The following is a 17,193-nucleotide window of genomic DNA, read 5'->3' on the forward strand; positions in this document are numbered from 1 at the left end:
CTCCAGCAGAATTCTGTGTATTAGTCATTAGTGTATTAAGATTCTATTAAAACAAAAACCCAGAATAGAAAATGTGTATATGCATATAGGTGTGTGTGTGTGAGAGAGAGAGAGAGAGAGAGAGAGAGAGAGAGAGAGAGAGAGAGAGAAGATTAAGGAGGTTCATACATCAAAAATCTACAGGGCAGGCCGATAGACTGAATAGACTGACGATCCAGGTAAAAGTTCATGTTGTGATCTATGGTCCAAAAAGTAGTCTGGAGGTAGAATCCCTTTAAGTATCTGTCTTTTCTCTTAAGGTCTGCTGATTGAATGAGTTCTATCCATATTATGGAAGGTAGTCTACTTTAAAGTCTACTGATTAATCACATCTAAAAAATTTTCGTACAGCAACATCTAGTCTGGTATTTGATCAAAAGCTGAGTACTATGACCTAAGCCAGGTTTCACATGAAATTTACCATCTTCCTGAGAAATTTTATAATAACTTCATATAATTTGACTGCTCTAAATAAACTGAAACAAAGCAAAGCAATGAAAATATGAATACAAACACGCACATACAATTATATGATGATTGGTGATGTTTTCAGCTTACTAGTAGTATAAATTCTATCTAGTCACAGTAAAATATTTCTCATATGGAAGTGAGAAGTTCAGGAAATATCTTTCAGTTAAAGTTTGTTGCTCCCTGATGCTCAGGCTATCTTAATGTGTATATTCCTTATCATTGTTTTCATTAAAAAGATAAATCAAGCTTAACATTCTATTATTTTTATGACTCACATTCAAGTACTAGTTTCTTATAAAAACATAATTTTTATTACTCAACATTTTTTCTCATGAAATGTTGATTGAGATATATTTCCTTTATGTTTCAAATAAAAACAAAAATATGGAATGCAAAATATATGATTTATTATTGAACTGGTAAAATGAAGACAATAAATTTGATAATACTCTTTTTGTTTCTCTCCTAAGTAAAATAACGAGTATTTTATCCTATATTGACACTAAAGATGGTATCCTCTTAGTTAGAAGTTAGGTTTTAGTTAATATCACATGTCTAAAAATACGATATACTGGAGTGGGTGGCCAGTCCCTTCTCCAGGGGATCTTCTTGACCCAGGGATCGAATTCAGCTCTCTTGCATTGGAGGCGGATTCTTTATTGTCTGAGCCACCAGAAAAGCCCTTTCACTTTTTTCTTCATGTAAAAGTACTTGAAATATGTAAATGGAGCTACATCCAGTCACAATACATATTTAAGTATGACTATAGTATAGAATAATCACTGACTTTGGCTTTTAAAATGTGACACTATTTGTAAATAAAAATATAGCAAATTTATAGAGCACTTTCACTAAGCAGTCTCTTTTAGAGGGGTATTTGCATTCTGTGAACATGAAATGAATAGAATATGACTGTGGATTCATTTGTCTAATTTTTAAAAATTGCTCAGACATGAAGTAGTTTGAACAAGGTCATATGGTAATTTATTGCCAGAGGTACAATCTACTTTTTTGTACAGCCAGAGGTACAATCTACTTTTATTAATTTCCAATACAATGTTATATAATCACTTGAGATTTACTAAATAGGGAACAAACAAATGGGGAAAAAGTCTCTATCAACTTGCTTTAATTCCTCACGGATCTATAGAAATGGCAATATATTCTCTTATCTATACATTATTGATAATAATGTATTATTGTTGTTATTCAGTTGCTAAGTCCTGTCTGACTCTCTGTTATCTCGTGGACTGCAGCATGCCAGGCTTCCCAGTCCTTCACTGTCTCCCAGAGTTTGCTCAGATTCATGTGTCTATTGGGTCAGTGATGCTATCTAGCCATCTCATCCTCTGTCACCCACTTCTCCCTTTTTCTTCAATCTTTCCCAACATCTGAATCTTTTCCAGTGAGTTGGCTCTTTGCATCAGGTGGCTAAGTCTTGGAGCTTCAACTTCAGCATTAGTCCTTCCAATGAATATTCAGGTTTGATCTCCTTGCAGTCCAGGAACTCTTGAGAGTCTTCTCCAGCATCGCTTAAAATCATCAATTCTCTGGGGGCTCAGCCTTCTTTATGGTCAAAATCTCACATCCATATTCAACTGCTGGAAAAACCATAGCTTTGACTATATGGACCTTTGTCGTCTAAGTGATGTCTTGCTTTTTAATATGCTGCTCGGTTTGTCATAGCATAATACTCAGTTGTTTCAGAAGGCATATCATCCCCAAGGCTAAGGGAGATAGATCAGTTCCTGTGTGCCTTGTGTGTGAAGCAAACTGATCAGCAGTTTGGGGTCACATAAACACCAGATGATGGAAGGTACCTATGGTAATTTACTTGAATAAATGCTCACTGGATAAAAGGAACTATCCAAATATTTTAAGTATTGTGGATTATTCAGTTGGAGTTCACATTGATACTCAGCTACTCAAAGAATTATTATGACCTATTGGTTAAAGTGAGAATGTATGGGAGGCAGGGAATAAGTTGCATACTGCCCAGGTGACTCATAAGCAGCAACACTGGGTCCACCAATACATTTCCCTGATCTCTGAATGAATAATTAGGGTGGAAATATTTTGATCTTGGTTCAACTCTCACATTCTTTCTGTGGCCCATGGAAAAAGCTGTCTTAGTCAGATAGGCCAATAGAAGCCTAGGAAAATCAAATTCTCTACCCCCAGCTAAGAGAATAATTCATAAACAACATTATGTCTTATTGTAGAAATTAAGACCACTTTAAAGACATGAAGAATTCAGGAGTGATAACTCCTATCATGTCTCCATTTAATTTAGTAGTCTGACCCCCAGACTAGAGAGAACCTGGAAGGTTATAGGACTACTGCAAGCTCTATTACATTGAGTTCCCATTACAGTTACCATGTTAGATGCAGTAGTATATTTGCTAGAGAATATGAATATAACACAGGTAAATAATATGCAGCTATTGAAGTGGCAAATACATTTTCAAATATTTCTTTCAGAAAAGAGAATCGGAAACAATTTGCTTTTATATGAAATAGATGACAGTGTACACCGAAGGTTTTGCCCCAGGGCTTTGTTAATTCTCCTATCCTCTGTCATAACATTTGACAGAGGTCTGGGATCTCTGGAGATTCTGTTTAGTTCAGTTCAGTCCAGTCGCTTAGTCGTGTCTGACTCTGCGACCCCGTGAACTGCAGCTATCACATTTGTCCACTATATTGATTGCATCAAGTACTCAGGCTAGATAAGCAAGAATTAGTAATTTGGAGGCCTTGGTAAGACACATATATTCTAGTCAGATGGAGACCCTATAAGATACCACATCAATAACTTTGTAGAGGTCTAGTTATTAGGATCATGGTGGGACTTCCTATCCAAGGAAAAAAGGGAAAAAAATTCTAGCAAATATGGAAGTAAAACTCTTATTAAGTTCATCTGATTTTTAAAGATGGTACAGTCTATAGTGAAAGGCTGCAAGCTTTCAGTGGGATTCAGAGTAGGAAATGTGTCTACATCAGGTCCAGGTTGCAGTGCCAAGAGCCTGTCTACTAGGTCCATCCAACTTGGCAGATCCTATAGTAGAGAGATTAGTGGTGAACAAAGGGCTTCCTTGTTGGCTCAGCTGGTAAAGAATCCACCTGCAATGCGGGAGAACTGGGTTCAGTCCCTGGGTTGGCAAGATCCCATGGAGAAGGGAAAGGTCACCCTCTTCAGTATTCTGGCCTGGAGAATTCCATGGACTATCCATGGGGTCGCAAAGAGTCAGACACGACTGAGCGACTTTCACTTTTCACTTTCAAAGCTGCCATGTGGAATTTATGACAGACTCCAGCATGAGAATCACAATATAGACCCCACATTTTGGAACAGTGGAATGGCAGTTCCCAGTATAGAGAACTGAACACTTTTTGAAGACAAATCAGGTGGTGCTAGTGGTAAAGACCCAGCCTGCCAATGCCAGAGGTGCAAGAGACCTGGGTTCGATCCCTGGGTCAGGAAGATCCCCAGGAGGAAGGCATGGCAACCCACTCCAGTATTCTTGCCTGGAGAATCCCATGGACTGTGGAGCCTGTGGAGCTGTAGTCCATAGGACTGCAAACAGTTAAGCACAACAGAAGCCACTTAACATTCCCTGTATTTCTACTTGATCATGGGATGTAGATTTACTCTAACTCTGAGATTACCCATCATGGGGTGTTTTCTGTCAACCCAACCAAAGTTTGGTAGGACCAAGAATAATTCATTGTAAAATGGGAGTCATACATCCAAGAGTTATGTGCCAAGGACAGAAAGCACAGAAAAATTGCATGTGCAGGAAGCCCAGACTTCACATATTATCCATCAATATTTCCTCAATTTACATACCTTTGACCAAACAAGGAATATGTCATGGCCTGCTGACTGAGGGAAAAAATGGTTCATTTTATATATGGGTCAGCTCAGATGTGGAACCAAGCTGAAAACAATCAGTAGCTGTATTATAGCTTCTTTCAGAGCTGGGCTTGAAGATCAGAGGGCAAAGGAATTATCTCCCAAAAAACAGAGCTTCAGGTTGTATTCTGTGTCATTCACATAGTGTAATAAAAGAAGCACTTCAAGGATAGAATATATAGTCATTCTTAGTGACAAACAGCCTTGTAGAATCCAGGAAGGAGAATGATGGGAAGATCAGGGACAATGTTGTCTAAGTTAAAGGCATGTAGATAGAAATGAGGAAATGGGTAAGGAGTATAAAGATCCCTGTGTATTACCTTAATCCTCATCAGAGATCCCTACCATGGGATAGTCACTAAATAAGCAAACAAACAAAATGATGCAGTGAATTGGAACCAGTCAGCTTCTGGTGTCATCAATCCCAGAACTGCTACAATAAATATATTTTTAAAAATGGTCATGGGGTGTCAGATATGGAGCTGATTCTCAGACTCAGCAGCATGGACCCTTATTTACCAAGGCTATTCTCGCTACTGCTGTTCCAAATATTCATCTTGCTGGCAACAGAGAACAATACTAAGGTCCTAAAATGGCATCATCCTTTGAGGACACCAAAATACCACTTGGTGACAATTGACTTTGCAGTTCCTTTTACCCTAGAACCAGACATTTATTCTGATTGGAAGAGATACAAATTTCGGGTATAAGTTTGGCTTTTCTGTACACAATTCCTCATCCAGCACCAGTATTTGAAGGCTAATGGAGTGTTTGATTCATTGGCACTGGATGTCTCATACCATAGTATCTGTCCAGAGGCGCTCCTTTTAGTGAAGAATATGGTGAATAGGCACATTACAATAAGATTCACTGGCCTTATCATATGTCACATAGCCAAAAGCTGTCACATTGATAGAGCGTTGGAATAGCATACTGAAGTCGCAAGTGAGGTGCCACCTCTGAAATGATACCTTAAAATGATAGAGAATCATTATCTAGAATGTCTAGAATGTATCTTTTCATAAAATATCTTATTGTAGTGCTTGGCCTAATAGATTACATAGGTCTACATATACAGTAATGAAAACAGTAGTAGTCCTAATTCTAATTATAATAACTCCCTTGAGGAATTTGTCTTCCTGTCTTCACAGCAGTAGATGCCTTGTTTTCCAAAAGAGAAACATTTCTGCTTGGGACACAAGAAGAGTCTTACTGAGCTGTAGAGCTGTGGTTACTGTCTAGTCACTTGGGCTTATTTTTGTCCATAATCCAGCAGGCAAGAAGAGGAATAACTATTTTCATAGGCATAATTGATTGTAGTAGTCAGAAGGAGAAGAGTTGCTAAAAATAATGAAGGAGTATTTGTACCCAGACAGTCTACCTGGGGACTGCTCAATAGTCCTTCTTTAATTTTGATAGTAAATGTACAACTGGCCTAAGATTGGCATGTTGGTCAGAGTTCCAGGCACCTCAGGAACTGGGATCGGGGTCACATCATCAATTAGGCCAGCAGAGATACTAGTGGTAGATGAGAGGTCGGTAGAGTAAAGAGAAACTGAGTATCATTATAGCCCTGAAATGAGCTCTCATCATGTGGATTGAAGTGCATCCCACTAACTTTCCTTGTCTAAGTTTCCTTCAAGAAGAAATGCTCAACGGAATCTTAAAGTGCTGCTCCCTTATTGTAAGTGTAAATTGGAGCTGATCAGGATGGATCATGGAGGACACACTGATGGCTACTGTGATTCCCGTTTAATGGAGGGATTGTTGCATCAGCTGTGTAGAGGGCTGGCAGTATATAGCCTTCAGCTGTAACCCCTTCAGGAACTGCCTCAGTTGTAGAGAGCCACTTTACCCAGTCATGATCTGAGGAAGTGGTCCACATCCAATGAATGATTAAGTTTGGAATATAAAGTCTAGCTCAACTTGAATGACTGTCAGTGGCCATTGCAGCTCTGCAGACTCACATCCAGAAGTTCTCAGGCCTGAATCTAACTTGACTTCTTTTATCCAATTCTGCTTCTTCTTCTTTCCTCTGAGGACCTTCCGTAATAAATATTTTGAATATTAAAATTTTCCAAAATCTGCTCCCATTAAACAAAACCTCCAACAAGTCCTGTTACTTGACCCACACAGTTTTGCTTTATGTATTTTTAGGTTATATTATTTGAGCATGTAGTGTGAACCCTGACTTTTCTTTTGGTAATACTAGCACCTGACTTGAGCTTTGATTGCCAAGTAATATCTTACAAAAAGGCATCTATTTCAAAGAGGCAGCCACTTCAAGCAAGGCTGTCTTCAACAAGCACGTTGCCAGCCACAGGGCTAGGTAAAGAGCCAGGCTGCCTTCTTTACTGAAGCTCCTTTATTTTTGAGACCTTGGCTAGTTTCCATAACTGACCATTTGGGTCACTTTATTTTTTTCTCTTCCTGCAACTCCAATTCCAGTTCTTATATTTTAAAATCACCAATAAAGAGTGAGTGAATCGCTGAAACTCTAGACCCTGTCCTTGATCCCAGTAACAGGGACCCCAGGCATTTCTAGCCTATAGCATTACTATCCATAGGCTGAAACCAGTACAAAACAGACCTGTGCAATGTTATGAATAGCATGTATTGGTTGGATATTTAAATTGTATCATTATTGAATAACCATCTTTACTGTCTGTGACTCTTTTACTTAAACTGTACTTTGCTTGAGATTCATTTTGGGACCTCTGCTTTATTTTTATTTTACTTGATTATGATTTTCCTTTTTTAAAAAGTGTACATTTCTATTCTTTTAGGTAGGTGAAAGTCTTAGTTGCTTAGTCCTGCCCAACTCTTTGGAACCCCATGGGACTGAAGCCTGCCAGCCTCCTCTGTCCATGAAATTCTCCAGGCAAGAATACTGGAGTGGGTTGACTTTTAAAAAGCTGATTTAATTGTGCCCTTTTAATAGGAGAGCTGAAATCCTTTGTTTTATAGCTATAATTTATATGCTTAGTATTATTGAATTTATAATTGTGTTTCTCTTGTGTGTGTGCATGGTAAGTCACTTCAGCCATGTCCAACTCTTTGCGACCCTGTGGACTATAGTCTGCCTGGCTCCTCTGTCCATGGGGATTCTCCAGGCAATAATGCTGCAGTGGGTTGCAGCAGAAGATCCTCCGGGGGATCTTCCCAACCCAGGGTCGAACCCTCATCTCTTATTTCCTTCATTGGCAGGCAGCTTCTTTACCACTAGTGTCACCTGGAAAGCCCATGTTTCTTTTATTTGTTCCTTTTTATTCTTTTATTTATTCATTTTTCTTCTATCTCTAGCTATGTGGTTTATGTTTTTTATTTCTTCTTATTCTCCAGTGATCTGAGAGGCATATGTCACTCTTATATTTGACAATGGTTATCATAAAGTTTTAAGTAGGCACCTCAGCTTTTCAAAGCCTGGCAGACAGTTTGTAGGGAAAATAACTTCATAACTAAAAAAGCATAAGCGCTGTATCTTGGATATATTTTAATTTACACTTGATCCTAAGAAGCTCATTATAGAAAATGAGTTTTTCCTTAGTAACATAAGGCAATGAGCAATTTAGATACACAACAACATTTTACATTTTTGGATCCAAATTTAGCAATGTTAGAATTTTTTGTTTACATTTTAAAAATTACTAACAGTAAACTAAGTCAAATGTAGTTTGATGTTGAAAGAAACTTAGCACAGTTTGTGAGTATTTATACAGAATTCCTCTTGAAACCAAAATAATTTTACTAAAATCAACCATACTTTACTTAACAACACATTTAGAAAATACTGTGTATGTTTACCCAGCAGACAAACCATTCAGAACCTACAAATTTGATGTTTCTGCTAACCTTTTCATCAAAAGCTGTTTCAAAAAAGATGTGAGAAGATTAGCAAATGATTAGTTTAAACTTTCTATTTTAGTGTAATCAAATAGTTCACATTTCTAGATTGCATTTTTTTAATCGACTAATATTATTTTCTTACCCAGCCCAGCTGTTTTTGACAGAATAGTGCAATTTTGGAAGAAGTGGCAAAGGGAGTTTATAATCTAACTACAGAGATAGAAAATTACCTCTGCTGCCAAAATATGAGGGGAATCTATGCAAAATAAGAGTAAATTGAAATGCCACAATTCTTAGAAATGACATAAAAGAACTGGACATAGGGAGCATTTAGTACTTGCTTTGATAGTATCAGGTAGTCTGACTCACTTTTTTAATTAAAATGTTTGAAGTTCTCAGGAATGTTACAGAATATAACATGTATTTATGGCATTATCAACTAATAACATGTTTTTACATATTCCACAGTTCCAGTTAATGCCATCTCAGTTTTTATTTCTCACTCTGATCATTATGTAAATGTGCTCTAATCTAATGACATTAATGACAGAAAACATTTAGGCATGAAAATAATTGATGCAAAACTATTATCAGTTCTGTAAAATTTTTATAGTGACTTATTAAAATATAGTTAGTTAATAGTTCTTTAATCAATTTTATGTGGAAGTCATATATAAAGTCATGCATAGAATTATCATTATATTAAAATATATTTTCTTTTCCATCAAGAAGTAGAAATTTAAATAATTGCTTGTAAGAATGCTCTTTTTAGACTCATTATTAACAAATTTGTACCCAAATCTCATTTCCTGTCAATAAATATTCTTTTGAAATTAGGAGTTGGTTTCCATATTTATGGGCTTCCTTGGTAGCTCAGCTGGTAAAGAATCTGCCTGCTATGCAGGAGACCCAGGTTTGATTCCTGGGTTGGGAAGACCTGCTGGAGAAGGGATAGACTACCCACTCCAGTATTCTTGGGCTTTGCTTGTGGCTTAGCTGGTAAAGAATCTGCCTGCAATGTGGGAGATCTGAGTTCAAATCCTGGGTTGGAAAGATCCCCTGGAGAAGGGAACAGTTACCCACTTCAGTACTCTGGCCTGGAGAATTCCATGGACTGTATAGTGCATGGGGTCGCAAAGAGTCTGACACGACTAAGTGACTTTCACTTTTCCATATTTATATATAAAGCAATATAGAATTTTCAATTATTGTGATAAAATACATACAACATTACATTTGTAATATTTACTATTTTTAAGTTTATAGTTCAGTGGTGTTAATTACATTCATATTTCCCTGCAACTATCACCACCATCTGTCTTCAGAACCATTTTCTTGTACAAAATTGAAACTCTGTATCCGTTAACCAATAATTGCCCATGCCCTCATTTCCCAGCCCAAGAAAGCTACCATTCTACATTTTGTCTGTATGATTTTTACTACTTATATGTCATATAAGTAGAATCATGCTGTATTTGTCTTTCTGTGACTGGCTTAACAAAATTTTTTCAAGATTCATCCATGCTGTAGTATATGTCAGAATTTCCTTCATTTTCAAAGCTGAAGAATACCCCATTGTATATATATATAATGCTTTTGCTTTCCCATTCATCCATCAATTACACTTGTCTATCTGGCTTTTTTCACTTAGTATGATAAGCTCTAATCCATCCATGTTGTTACAGATGGCATTATTTCATTCTTTTTTATGGCTGAGTAATATTCCATTCTGTGTATGTACCACATATTCTTTATCCAGTCGTCTGTCCATGGATGGGTATTTAGGTTGTTTCCATGTCTTGGCTATTATGGATATTGTTGGTGTGAACATTGTGGTACATATATCTTTTTGAATGAGAGTTTTCTCCAGATATATGCTTAGGAGTGGTGTTGCAGAATCATATAACTGTATTTTTAGTTTTTTGAGGAACCTCCATATTGTTTTCCATTGTGGTTATATCAATTTACTTTCCCACCAACAGTGTGGGATGGTCTCTTTTCTCCATACCTTTTCCAGCATTTGTTATTGGTAGACCTTTTAATGATGGTCATTCTGACTTTTGTGAGGTGGTACTCCAGTGTAATTTGTTTGCATCTCTCTCATAGCTAATGATTTACATGTGCCCAGTGGCCATGTCTTATTTGGAGAAATGTATATTTAGGTTTTCTGCCCATATGTTGATTGAGTTGCTTGTTTGTTGTTGTTATTGAGTTATATGAACTGTTTGCATATTTAGGAAATTAAGCAATTGTCAGTTGCAGTATTTGCAGACATTTGCTCTCAGTCCATAGGTGTCTTTCTGTTTGTTTATAGTTTACTTTGCTGTGCAAAAGCTTCTAAATCTGATTAGGTCTCATTTGTTTACTTTGCTTTTATTTCTATTATTTTGGTAGACTGACCTTGGAAAGCATTGGTATGATTTATGTCAGAGAATGTTTGCCTATGTTCTCTTTTAGGAATTTTATGATGTCATATCTTACAGGTAAGTCTTTAATAAGCCATTTTAAGTTTATTTGTGTGTATGGTTTGAGAGTATGTTCCAATTTTATTGATTTACATGCAGCTGTTCACCTTCCCCAGTACCACTTGCTGAAATGACTCTTTTTTCCATTGCATATTCTTGTCTCCTTTGTTGTAATTTTTCTTTAAGCCCAGAGCTGATGATTACACAACATAACTAGGCTTTAACTCTGTACTAAGGATTATATTAACAACAATGTATCCTGCTTGTGGACAGTTCTTGAGAATCTTTTGACTAATCCTGTTATCTTAAAATGTAAATTGTGGGAATGGTTCTAGTAAGATCTTCACAACCTTGAGACATTCTTTTGATTTATTGTAGTAACCAATTGAGAAAGTATGTAACTCCCTTTTCTAAGACTAGCGAGGGGGGCATTCTCCATTTCCCTTCTGATGTCTATGTCAGAAGCATTCTATGTCTCTTTTCAGTAAAATAAAACTCTGCTACACAAAAGCTCTTGAGCTCTTAAGTCATCATCCCTGATCCCTGGTCCCAAAGCTAAATCTTCAGAGATCATGAATCTGACACAGTTCACCATAAACGATCATTAGGTATATTAATGTTTATAATTATTATGATTTTTTTTCTGTATTGAACCTTTTATTAGTATTTAATGTCCTTATTTGCCTCTAGTAATATTTTTTTAATTTAAAGTCTATTTTGTTTGATATTAGTGTAGTCATTCTTGCTCTCTTCTGGTTAACTATTTTCATGGAATATGTTTTCCTATCTTTTAACTTTCACTCTGTTTTGTCTCTTGATCTAAAGTAAATATCTTTTAGATAGAAAATAATTGAATCTTTTTTTAATCCATTCTTTCAATTTCTGTCTTTTTATTGGAGAGCTTAACCTACTTATACTTGGAAAAATTTAATAAAGAAAACTTGCTTTGGCCATTTTACTACTTCTTTTCTATGTGCCTTACATGTGTTTGTCCCCATTTCTTGTAGTATCATCTTCTTTTGTGTTTAGTTGATTTTCTATGGTGAAATACTTGTTTTTCATTTCCTTTTATGTATATGCTATAGTTATTTTTTGTGTTTACTATGTGAATTACATTTAACATCCTAAAGTTACAGCATTATAAATTGAATTTATACCAGTTTAACTTTAATAACATACAAAAACTCTGTTGCTGTATAGATCTATCCCAGCTTCAGTTGTTGACCTTACAGATTGCATCTTTATACTTTATGTGTCCAAAAACATACTAATAGAATTAAAAAATTTTTTGTCTCTTAAACAACAAAATAATAATTGTTTTTAAAGCTATATTACTTAAATCACACAGAAAACATAAAAAGTGGAGTTAAACACTATTGTTACAATAATACAGGCCTTTTAAATTTCCCATCAGTTCAGTTCAGTCGCACAGTCATGTTCAACTCACTGTGACCCCATAGACTGCAGGACACCAGGCTTCCCTGTCCATCACCAACTCCTGGAGCTTGCCCAACCTCATGTCCTTCAAGTGGCTGATGCCATCCAACCATGTCATCCTCTGGTTATCCCCTTTTCCTCCTGCCTTCAATCTTTCCCAGGATCAGGGTCTTTTCCAGTTAGTCAGTTCTTTGCATTAGGTGACCAAAGTATTGGAGTTTCAGCTTCAACATCAGTCCTTTCAAGGAATATTCAGGATTGATTTCCTTTAGGATTGACTGGTTGGATCTCCTTGAAGTCCAAGGGACTCTCAAGAGTCTTCTCCAAGACCACAGTTCGAAAGCATCAATTCTTCAGCTCTCAGCTTTCTTTATAGTCCAACTCTCACATCCATTGATGACTACTGGAAAAGCCATGGCTTTGACTAGATGGACCTTTATTGGCAAAGTAATGTCTCTGCTTTTTTGTGTGATGTATAGGTTGGTCATAGCTTTTCTTCCAAGGAGCAAGTTTCTTTTAATTTCATGGCTGCAGTCACCATCTGCAGTGATTTTGCAGCACCCCTCCCCCAAAAGTCTCTCACTCTTTCCATTGTTTCCCCATCTATTTGCCGTGAAGTGATGGGAGCAGATGCCATGATGTTCGTTTTTTGAATGTTGAGTTTTAAACCAGCTTTTTCAATCTCCTTTTTACTTTCATCAAGAGTCTCTTCAGTTCCTCTTTTCTTTCTGCCATAAAGGTGGTATCATCTGCATATCTGAAGTTTTTGATATTTCTCCTGGCAATCTTGATTCCATCTTGTGCTTCATCCAGCCTGGCATTTTGCTTGATGTACTCTGTATATAAGTTAAATAAGCAGGGTGATGATATACAGCTTTGATGTATTCCTTTCCCAATTTGGAACCAGTTTGTTGTTTCATATCTGATTCTAAGTGTTGCTTCTTGACCTACATACAGGTTTCTTAGGAGGGAGGTTAGGTGGTCTGGTATTCCCATCTCTTTAAGAATTTTCCAGTTTATTGTGATCTTCACAGTCTAAGGCTTTGGCTTAATCAATAAAGCAGATGTTTTTCTGGAACTCTCTTGCTTTTTTGATGATCCAGTGGATATTGACAACTTGATCTCAGGTTCCTCTGCCTTTTCTAAATCCAGTTTGAACATCTGGAAGTTCTTTGTTCATGTACTGTTGAAACCTGGCTTGGAGAATTTTGAGCATTACTTTGCTAGCATGTGAGATGAGTGCAATTGTGCGGTAGTTTCAGTATTCTTTGACGTTGCCTTTCTTTGGATTGGAATTAAAACTGACCTTTTCCAGTCCTGTGGCTCCTGCTGAGTTTTCCAAATTTGCTGGCATATTGAGTGCAACACTTCCTAAGGCCCACTTGAATTCGCATTCTTGGATGTCTGGCTCTATGTGAGTGATCACACCATCGTGATTATCTGGGTCATTAAGATCTTTTCCCCCACGTTAATACTTTTATCTCAGCTTCCTAAGTGGTGCTAGTGGTAAAGAATCCTGCCACTGAAGGAGAGCAAGAGATGTGGGTTCAATCCCTGAGTCAGGAAGATCCCCTGGAGTAGGAAATGGGTCTTAATTTTATCATATTGTCTGGTGTTCTTTCAATTCAAATGTAGTACTGTCTTTAGTATTTCTGGCATCACATAGTTAATGTTAACAAATTATCTCTGGTTTTGTTGTTCTAGCAATGTTTTGAATTCTTCCTCGCTTTTTAAGAATAGTTTTACTGGACTGGATTCTTGACTGACAGTATTTTTTTCTTTTAGTAAGTGAATGCATCAGCCCATTTACTGCCTTTTGGCTGAGAAATCTTCCATAATGTTATTGAGAATCCCTTGAATGTGATGGGTTGCTTCTCATTTACTACTTTGAATATTCTCTTTGTCTTTGAAATGTGTTTCATATGGATCTCTGAGTTCATTCTAATTTTAATTCATTTAGCTTCCTGAAAGTTTATAAATGTGTCTTTCATCAAATGTGGATTTTTTTGGCCATTAATTCTTCAAATACCTCTGCCCTTCATCTTTCTCCTTGCCTTCTGAGACTTTTGCAGTACTTATGTGGTCCACTTGATGGTATCGCATAGGTTCCTTATGTTCTGTTAATTTTTCTTCAGTCTTTTCTTCCCTGTTCCATGGACTTGATGATTTCTATTGCCCTATCTTCAGATTAACTGATTATTTTTTCTGTGTGCTCAAATCTCTCTTTGAATCCTCCTGGTGCAGTTTTCATTTCAGCTTCAGAAATTCTTCAGAAATTATTTTCAGGTTCAGAATTTCTTTTTATTATTTTTGGGTTTTTTATCTCCTTACCGATATTTCCATTTTGTTCATACATCATTTTCTTGACTTTAATTATGTCTTCCTTTATTTTTTTCAGTATCTTCAAGATACTTACTTTAAAGCCTTTGTCTGATAAATCCACCTTTGGGTTTCTTCATAAATACTTTCTGTTGGTTTCTTTTTTTCCTTTGAATGGGCCATATTTTCTTATTTCTTTGTATGCTTTTGGAGTTTTTGTTGAAAACTGGACATTTTAATAATGTGGTAACTCTGGAAATCAGATTCTCCCCCTTTCCTAGGATTCGCTCGTTTGTTTTGTATTATTGATTGTTGCTGTTGCATGCTGTCTCTGAGCTGATTTTCAGCCTTAAGTGTAAACTTAAGGTCTTCTAGTTCTCTTATGATCCTATGCCTTTTTTTGGCAGGCATAGCCACTTTTCTAATTTTTCCCATATATAACTTTGTTTTTTAATGTCCTAGTCTTTAATTTCTGGTTATAGACAAGGTGTTTTAAGATATCTTGGAGCTTGCAGTAATGAGAAGAGGTAGCTCCTTATCTCTTTGTATGTGCCTCTGTGATCAGAAGGAACAATTGGCTCAGGACACAGGTCTTCCATATTTAGAGGACGGGGCCTTTTTGTCCACACTGGCTCATATAAGTTATGTGCAAGCTGCTCTTGGAATTCACAACCTGCTGCCTACTCTAGGGCTGGAAGATAGAGAGGATTTGTGGCTATTACTGTGCTACGAGCTAAAATTGAATAAAATAAACTACAGTTTACCTTCTGGCCCTTCCTCTGAAAGTTTTAAACTTTCAGTAGATTCTAGAGTTCCAAAACATTTGCATCAGAGAGATTTTACAAATTGTCATCTAGATAGAGTGACAGATTCTTGGTGTTTCCTACTCTGCTATCTTCCCAGAATCCCATGCTATATAATTTTACATAATAAATATAAAATCCATAATTAATATATTTAAACTTTTAGTAGGTGTAGTAGACTAATCAGCAGGAAGAACTTATATTAGCTAATTCCATTAAGACATAGTAAATACAAAAAGAGGATATTGGGTATATGTAGTGAGAAAATAATGAACTGTTGACAGGAGAATGAGAATGAAAACAGAAGATAAAAGGATAATTTTGAGGGCCGTACAATTTTTAATTGGTTGGGGAAAAATATAGGCTTTCTTCAAAGATAACTGTGAAATAATGTATGTAGTCAATTCCAAATCACAAACTTTATCAGAGATTTTGTCATGAGTTTTGTTATTGTTATAGTATACGAACATTTTAATAGGTTTGTTAGTTTGATGTATTACAATACTCACACATAACTTATAAATTGAAATACAGGGAAATCAAAGGTCAGTAGATTCAATCAAGACATTTTAACATGTCTGTCTTCACTTTGTTTCCCAGACAGAACATACTCCCCCTACCTCTATTGACACATCTAAACATCTTCCTCTTCTAACTTGCCCTCATTCCAAATTCTAAATTTTAGATTCTCTCAGGACTCAGTTCTCAGACTTCTTATTCTATTCAACTATGCATATTTCCTAGATGATTTCATCTAATTCCATGGTACTGAATATTTGATGTATTTAATACTTATGGCTTAAAGTTTCAGAGTGACCATATACTTTATCTTTTAACTAAGCACAATTCTTAGAGTGAAACAAGTTTCTGGGAGGGAAAGCAATACTGTTCTTAGGAGTACCTATTAATTCCTATGATTTTAACTGTCATCTAGCTCAGGGGTCGGCAGACTTTAGGATCAGATGGCCAGTTATTTAGACTGTATGGATTGTATAGTCTCTATTAGAACTATGCAGCTTTGCCAGTGTAGTGTGAAAGGAATCATAGATTGTGTTTTAATAAAACTTTAGTTATAGATACAGAGTTGGGTATGGTTTGCCTACCCTAATATACACCATCTAAATGCTAACTAGTCCCAAATATACATCTTTATTTATGACATCATCTTGTAGTATCCAATATAATGTATCCAACTTTCTATTTGATATCTCTTTTAAGATATTCAATCTGTAGCCATACTTAAAACATCCAAAGCAGAATACCTGATATGTCTATTACACATCTGTTGTTCCCCTAGTCCTGCAATCACAGCAATTAGCAACACAAGGCACCTAGATATTCAAGCCAAAATCCTTGAAATGTATATGTTTGATCTCCCTCTTTATCACTATCTTCATTCTTTTTATCAGTAAGTTATGCTATCTATAATATTAAAATATGACCTGAATTTGACAATTGCTTACTCTCTTAACCCCTTTTCCCCACCACCAAGTACAAAGCACCACCCACTCTCTTCTACATCAATGCAGTAACCTCCAATTGCTTGCCTTCCAGTCTGTCTCCCTTTTGCACATTGCATCTGGGACTTTCTTTTCAAATAATAAATAAAATCTTGCTGTTTCCTCCCCAAGTAACTTGCACATTCATAAGAATATCCAGATACTTTATAGTGATCTTGTATTATTTTTTTTTACTCATATCATTTTTTTTTGCAACTCTTTGCTTTAATTCTAGTTATTTTCTAGTCATAATTTTTGCTCTTTCTTGATTGTGTCAAACCTCAGGCACAATGTGTTTTTTTTTTCTTAAATGAATAAAGTGGGTTTTTTAAATTAGTAAATAGGAAAAAATTCTGACTGCCATTCAAGATTATTCCAAATCCTTTCTAATGACAAAATAC

Source organism: Capricornis sumatraensis, chromosome 17 (genome assembly GCF_032405125.1).
Source record: "Capricornis sumatraensis isolate serow.1 chromosome 17, serow.2, whole genome shotgun sequence".
NCBI lineage: Eukaryota > Metazoa > Chordata > Mammalia > Artiodactyla > Bovidae > Capricornis > Capricornis sumatraensis.